General features: G+C 42.8%; 3 protein-coding genes across 8 annotated transcripts in view; 2 read left to right on the forward strand and 1 right to left on the reverse strand.

Moving 5' to 3' along the window:
• The window catches only part of LOC113636638 (WD repeat-containing protein 87-like), an 873,260-nt gene that overhangs the window by 579,252 nt on the left and 286,508 nt on the right, over positions 1-7,500 (reverse strand). The gene's annotated exons all lie outside the window — the stretch shown is intronic.
• Positions 1-7,500, forward strand: part of LOC113650946 (kinectin-like) — a 683,852-nt gene that overhangs the window by 425,252 nt on the left and 251,100 nt on the right. The window lies entirely within an intron of this gene.
• The window catches only part of LOC113650967 (spectrin beta chain, non-erythrocytic 1), a 56,019-nt gene continuing 50,189 nt past the window's right edge, over positions 1,671-7,500 (forward strand). Inside the window, exon 1 of one of the 3 annotated variants that reach the window (XM_047809344.1) lies at positions 1,671-2,031. The gene's annotated coding sequence lies outside the window, so the exon portion shown is untranslated. Of the gene's footprint in view, positions 2,032-3,374; positions 3,513-7,500 lie in introns of those variants that run through there. The other 2 variants (XM_047809347.1, XM_047809345.1) reach the window with 2 other exon arrangements.

The following is a 7,500-nucleotide window of genomic DNA, read 5'->3' on the forward strand; positions in this document are numbered from 1 at the left end:
CACTGGACCTGACATACACAAAGACCACGCCTACTTCACTGGACCTGACATACACAAAGACCACGTCTCCTTCACTGGACCTGACATACACAAAGACCACGCCTACTTCAATGGACCTGACATACACAAAGACCACGTCTCCTTCACTGGACCTGACATACACAAAGACCACGTCTCCTTCACTGGACCTGACATACACAAAGACCATGCCTATTTCACTGGACCTGACATACACAAAGGCCACGCCTCCTTCACTGGATCTGACATACACAAAGGCCACGCCTTTCCTTCGCTGGGAATGACAGACACAGAGGACATGCCTTGTTCAATCTACAATTGCTGTGACTGATAGATTGATTAAATTGAACATTCCCATTTCCATATATGGATTCAAAGTCACACCCTCTGTGGTGTAAGATGCAGACTACACTATAATGTATGTAAATGTGTGTGTGTGTGTGCCTGATTGAGTGTTGGTGTCATCCAGCTGTCCTGTATGGGGAGACAGATGGTCCCCAGCCCCCCCTCCCCCTCCCCTGCCTGTCTGGTGATTTGCGGTATTTTCGGTGCTTCCACACACTCTAAACCCTGCCGTGTGTATTTTTGACAGTAATAAACAATACAAACCATTTGATTTAATCTAGTTTCTTACATGGCAACCCTGCATATGAATCGGTACGCTCACACTGAGCAGAGGTGCGGTGACGTAGCAGTTCAACACAAATACTTACGCCGGGTTTGATCGAAGCACAAGACGTGTCAAAACCAAAGAAAATGCCCCTTCAACTAGGAATTCCTTCTCAGTCAGTTGATAAAATGTCCTACTCTCATCAACACCAAGACGTTTGTTAGCAAACTATTGTTCATGTTGATGCTCTCGCCGTGCACACATCTCTTTATCTCCTTCAGTATTAAAACAAAAACCGAATAAAACAATAATCTGTGTGAAAATTGTTTGATTAACTTGTTACATGGCGAGCTTTAGCCTTCACTATTAGGATATTAGCAGCGCAAAGTAACTGTACTAGCGGTAAACTCTCTCTGGTGGCATCGACGATCTCTGTTGCTTCTCTGTTGCTTCCTTTGCAACTGTTTTTCTTCATAATGAATGACAGGTTGTGTTGACAGGTCAAGATGAAAACATGGGTTTTATCAAGTCAAGCAGTACACAGGAAATGATCGAGGATGATGACAATTGAGCGAGAAAGTTGGACAGCGTGGCGTACGAACGACCCGAAGAATCGTTCCAGCGAATCGTCTGGATTTGTCGTGTCGAATCCAGATTGTGTAATGTCCAGATCATTAGTTCGATCATTAGCACTTGTGTTGCATTATACATGCAGAAAATTAATGCCGCTCTGTCGCTGGCTAGTGTGAACGCACCTTTACCTCATGATAGTGACAACCTCATGGAAAGCCTTAGATTTTGTAACATAAAATAAAACAGTCATCAAACCTCATTAGGGTTTATTTTCTTTGGATAAAATCGATCGAATGACTCGCACACACCCACACACCCTCCCCACACAACACCCCTCCCCCCACCTACACCCTCATCCTCCTCCCCACGGCGCGTGCACCCGTTCATTCATTCTTTCTTCTTACCGGGAACGGGAACGCGTGCGCGCGAGACGAACCAGCGACGCGATGAAGTGATGCTGATTTAAAAAAAAAAAAAAAGAAGAAAAAAAAAATTCTCGATCTTTTTTTTTTCTTTTTTTTCTCCGGTTCCACACCCACCCACGCGCGCGTCCGTTATATTCACGTGAAGGAATCGATTTTATGTTCCGTAACCTGGCGCGGAAAAGAGGAGGAAAAAAAACGGCTCAAGGATGCGGATTTAACGATAAACACCGACACCGGAGGATTTTATTACTAAAATAAACACCGCGTATGTAATCCGGAGGAAACGCTGTTTGTTTGTTATTATTTTATTGTATTTATTTTTTACCTTTTAAAATTCATTTCGATAAACACAAAAAACAGACGACTTCATCGCCTGACCAAAAGAAACGAAGATTATCATCGAAGGTGAGTGTTGTTTATTACCGTCATTGTGACAGACGGCTAATAAACCTTTACGTTAGCAAGATGGCTAATTTTTAAAATCTAACGGTGTTTTTTTTTTAAATAATAACGGTTACAGAAAATAATAAACTGCTACATCACTATCTGTTAAAGCGCGGCGGTTGGATCACAAACGACAATGTTATTGACCATATAGGGCGCTACGTGCCTTCTAGAAACGGGTTAAACGGCTGGTATATAGGGCGCCTATATAGGGAACAGGTAGCCGTTTGAGACCGAGCCCAGGTCTTGATTAAGCGGCCACCTCACCATGCTGGGTTTGTCTTTTGTCTTCATGAGCACATCCATAACACACACATACACACACACAGCAGACTCCATGTATTTATTCGATGGCTTGTTATTCTTTTTTAAATTTCGTTTAATTTTTATCACTTAATAACCGTTTGTGTTAAAAACAACGTGGGGTTATGGGTTTATTATTATTTTGAGATAAATGCGCAACACGGTTTGTTGTCCCCTTAGTGTGTGTGTGTGTGTGTGTGTGTATATACGTAAGTGTATGTATGTGTGTGTTCCCTATGTGTCCTGATTTAGCTTTCTGATTTCAAGCTAGCTTAAAAATAAATAAATAAATAATACAAATAAATATCTGTCTTAAACCTACAAAGCCATTCAGAAAGTGTTTCTGTACAAATCATGTGTTCAGGAGTAAAAATTTGGAATATAGAAGCATGTTAAATTCAGGCTAGTGCTCGATTTCTGGTGCTGATGCACAGCAGGTTGTCCTCAGGTTTCCTTCACGTTCACCTTCATGTCATATTTGTGAAAGCTGTGTGTCCAGCTATGTGTCGCTCTGTTTGTCCATCAGAAGGTTTCTAAATAAAAGGCCGTAACGTCACTTTCTTACCCAGACTGGAACTGGTGCTTGGAATGGGTCCTTTATTTCCTACTTACTTTCTCCTTGAGCTGTCGTTATTTAAATCGTTTACAAAAAAAATCATTTGGATTGGTCCACAGTCTTATCTCATCATGATATACATTCAGAAAACAGACATGAACGTTAACAAGACGAGCGCCCTGACGCTAGGTCGCTTACAGACATTTTCTGTAAAACCTGACAGTGTGGAAATAGATAACACACGTCTTGCATCATTATTTTGTCACTTGCTTCTATTCTGTGACAAATCTGGATGTTGCACTAGCATTAAGTAGCTAATTAATGAAGGGACTAATACTGAAGTTACTAAACTAGCTCGTGTTCAGTACGTTGTTCGGTTGTTGCTTTTATAACAGCACGTAAACCGTGTACGTAGCGTTAGGGTTCTGAACCACAGAATGAGAACACTCTGGTTCGCTGATGCCACAGAATGAGAATTATGTGAAGCGGGTTCTGAAAAAGAATCAGAGAGAAATCTAAGCCGGACGTGGTGAGGTTGTGTGCTGAAGAAATCTGTGTCTTCTAATCTTATCAAGCAGTCCAGGTAAAGACTCAGTGCTGATATTGTCCTAAACGAGAGGGAGGGTGTCGAGAAATATTTCAAAGGTTTTACTGGAATTAATTTATTTCAACTAAAGTTCTCTCAGAAGATCGTGAGTAAATAATAATGGACTTGTTGACGGGGGAGGGGAAAAATGCGTTTAATACAAGCCTGTATTGAATCCTGTTGCAGTTGCGATGTAGATGAGATGGAGGTCTGAATCAGACTGCACTGCTCAGGGCTTTGCGATGATCAATAGGTGCAATCGCATCCAAATGTCAACGTTCTCACGCAAAGACAAGTCAGCTCGATCGCTTCTATTTATAACTGCTCCGAATTTTATTCTATTCACCAAACGTAAAGGAATCGTGAGCGTGAAGGCGACGCAGCTGGAAACGTTCACTCAGCTCCACCAGTGAGGATGATGGTCTTAAAAAAAGCATCACAAACGTACAGTATGTAGAGGACAGGATCAGTAAGTCATGTCGTTTTCATTCCAACAGCCTCAGCTTGCGTCTATGTCACTTAATTAAACTAAACATTATCTATATACAGCACATGAGGAACAAGTCAGCGGTAACGGCGACAAGGAAAACTCCCCGAGAAGACATGAGTGTGAAACTCCTTTCGTCTTCTAAATCCCACTTGCTTTAATTTCAGTGCCAGCTAAAGTTTGGATATGTAGATATGTATTTAACAGAACATACAGTACATGTTATTGGCAGCCATGAGTTTAATAGCAGCTACGTTTATGGTGGCAGAGACATATTTAATGACAACTTTAGCTTCAATCTCAGCCGTGTGTCTTTTGCGCTTCTGATTTTTTTTAACGCATGTATTTAAAAAGCTGAATTAAAAGGAGAAATGGAAAGAGTTGGGTTTAATTCCATGCCTCCTCTCTGATTGGTTAGATTTTGAATGGTGTTCCTGGCTCAAAGTGTCTGCGTGGTTAGTAATTTTTGAAGATTCCATCCAAATTAAAGTGTCGTGTTAGCCACGTCGCTATATATAAACGCTGCTAGCTCGTCTCTGCAGAGCTCCATGTAGCCCCATGAGTTTCTACTGTAGGTTTCTTTAGGACCGAGTGAATGTAACTTTGCTGATGAAATCGTCCTGTTGCGTGACACGGCCGCGTGTCAAATCAGAACATTTCGCAGTCTCTTTGCTAAACCTTTGAAAAGAAACCCAACAGAAAAGAGAGACAGCTGGCTGGAAGTGTGAGGAATGTGACGGACCACAAGCCTTCATCAATACTGCTGACTGTCCTAATCCCCATTGTACCAGGGCTGAGGACAAGCTCAGTCACTAAACCCACTCATCCCAAATGCGAGCGCCGCTCTTGTTCCCGTCAAATTCCACCGCGGTGCTGATCTTTATCACGTCGCGGCAACGGCAAGCGTTTCCATTTAAAGCTTCGTATGCGAAAAATGTCGGCTGGATACGGGGCGGATTCTGAAATCTTGCATGTTTACGCTCTCGGGATGAACAAACGGTGAGATCTCTATACACACAACAGCGTGAATGTGCTGCTAGACTCGTGGTTTTGTTTCCGTTATACCTCACCGACCAGACTAGAGACGGGGAGATGATGTAATAACGGACGCTGTGTCAATACAAAACGCTAACAATTTACTAAAGCAAAGATTCGGTGAAAAATTCACAGATGCCGTACGGAATGTAAACGTTTCTCACTGACAGAGATTCGGTACAAAATCCTGACAGTTCAGAACTTTAAAGATTCATGAATAAACATTTTAGCGATGTTAGTGCAGTCATTTTTCAACTTCTACCGAAAACCCTGACGATTTTCACGATCACGATATTTCTACCGTCATATTGCCCGGCCCTCATCCGTTTTATTTATTTATTTATTTTTGTGATCGAAAAAAAAAACACGCATTATATAAAATGTGTTGCAGAGGATTTAAGTGGAAGATTTTTTTTCTCATGTCTGAGAAATCAGTGTGTGTGCAGTTGCTCTGCTCTGTGATTTAACTGAGCTTTAATTAACACAGCACTGCGCCTCTCACTGGTGTGTGTGTGTGTGTGCGCGTGTACACAGCAGTTATCTCGTCAGCTAGCATCTCTATAATTTTAGCGTGTGTGTTATTACAGCGCTAAACTAAAACGTTCATGTCCGACAGGAATGTCACGCAGTTGGAGACCAGAACTCTCTTAAGATATGACGAAGAGGAGAAAACATCATACACACGGACGTTTGACGCTTTATGAAACACGAATCTTCAAGCGATGATGATGATGATGATGATGTGGCTAACTGCATAGCCTTGAATCCAAAGCAGTCAATGATCTCAGTAAACTTCCCTGAGATCAAGTTCTGAACATGGTGGAGTTTGTATATCTTTTTTTTTTTTCTTTTTCTTTTTTATCATATCACGCGTTTACACCAATGAGGTTTCTCCGTAGAACAAAAGTGGGCGGTTCTTAAATTTGTACTGGTTCGGACACTATCTGAACGTAGGAAACGGCTGGAAAGTGTTGCTCTGTCGATAAAGACAAGTCCCGGACGTTAAACCTCAAAGTAACATCAGTCCTTTTGTGTTTTCTTGCTATAACTGTTAGCTAATCTAGCGAACGCCCGTCATTTTTTGGCAGAAAACGACGTCTGTGAAGTTTTTAACCGGCGACAAGGTGCGACCGTACTGAAGTGTTAGCTTCAAGAGAATCCCATCAACGCTAAGATCTGTCTAACTGACAGAGTCGATGCTCTGGATGATCTTGGTGCTGAGCTGTTGTCGGGAAACCGGCTGTTGTTCTTTACAGACTTCTTACCCACTGCTCATTTAAGCTCATCGCATTTCTCTGAGAATCTGCTCGACCTCCTGCTGCTCTGAAAAACAAGCAGCTGTTGAGCGTGTTTTCACTTTGTTTTTGTTGTGTGTGTGTGTGTGTGTGTGTGTGTGTGTGTGTGTGTGTGTGTGTGTGTGATGGTAAAGAGCTTCAGAGTTAAGTGTGCACAGTGATTTATCCCCCTGAGGAAGAGAACACGCTGTGCCTGTGTGATTATGTCTTTTAGTCAGGAGTTTCCTCTCCTCCACACTGACGATCCTCTGTACTCCATTCTGGTGCCGTTGTCCGTCCGTCTGTCTTTCTATCTATCCGTCCACTCCTCCATCCACTCTCCTGGCTATCCAGCTGACTATCCATCCATTTCTCTATCCAGTCATCCATCCATCCCTCCATTCATCCGGTCTTCCCCAAAAGGTAAATAAGAAAAGAAGAGCATGGGTCTTAGTGCTCGCTGAAGTGAATTACCCTGTCTCAGTCTCTCTCTCGCTCTCTCTCTGTCTCTCTCTTGCTCTCTCTGTCACTCTCTCTCTCTCTCTCTGTCCATATCTCTGTCTGTCTCTCTGTCTCTCTCTCTCTCTCCATCTGTATATGTGCTCTTCCGTGTCCAACATCAGTGTCATACAAGATTTAGCAAAACCCAGCTAACGTGTCATGTGACCCAAATCGCCCGCTACTACGGATCAGATCTCAAAGTCTCTGCCAAATCTTATTCTGTAGCAGACCCCCGACTCATGTACGTGTGGACATGACGGACATTTCAGCAGTTTCTCCTGCTTCCTGTAGAAAAGCTTTTAGCAAGACACTTTTACGCAGCTCACTTCATCAGGCGTTAATCCCACTGATTAAAAACGGGTGAATGGAAGCTACAGATGAATGGAAGCATCCTCCATCTTCCATCCTCTCCGTCTCCTCCTCTGCGATTGTCGTATAAAATAACCCGAAAATCTCTCGTTCTTGCGTCCTCACCTCGTCCTGCTGGAGCGTGGTCCGGATTGTGTTTGTGTTGGCAGTCAGTCATCTGTTCGCAGATAGCGAGCGTGTTTAAGTCTTGGTTTTTGGATGTACTGTGTGGATTTGGTCTATATATAGATTCCTCCTCGTCCTCGTCCTCCTCTCCAAGCTGCTACGGTTCTTAAGCGCTTCTATAAAAAAAAAACTGCCTCCAAAAATTCAGCAGCTC

The sequence above is a fragment of the Tachysurus fulvidraco genome, chromosome 26 (genome assembly GCF_022655615.1).
Source record: "Tachysurus fulvidraco isolate hzauxx_2018 chromosome 26, HZAU_PFXX_2.0, whole genome shotgun sequence".
Classification (NCBI taxonomy): domain Eukaryota; kingdom Metazoa; phylum Chordata; class Actinopteri; order Siluriformes; family Bagridae; genus Tachysurus; species Tachysurus fulvidraco.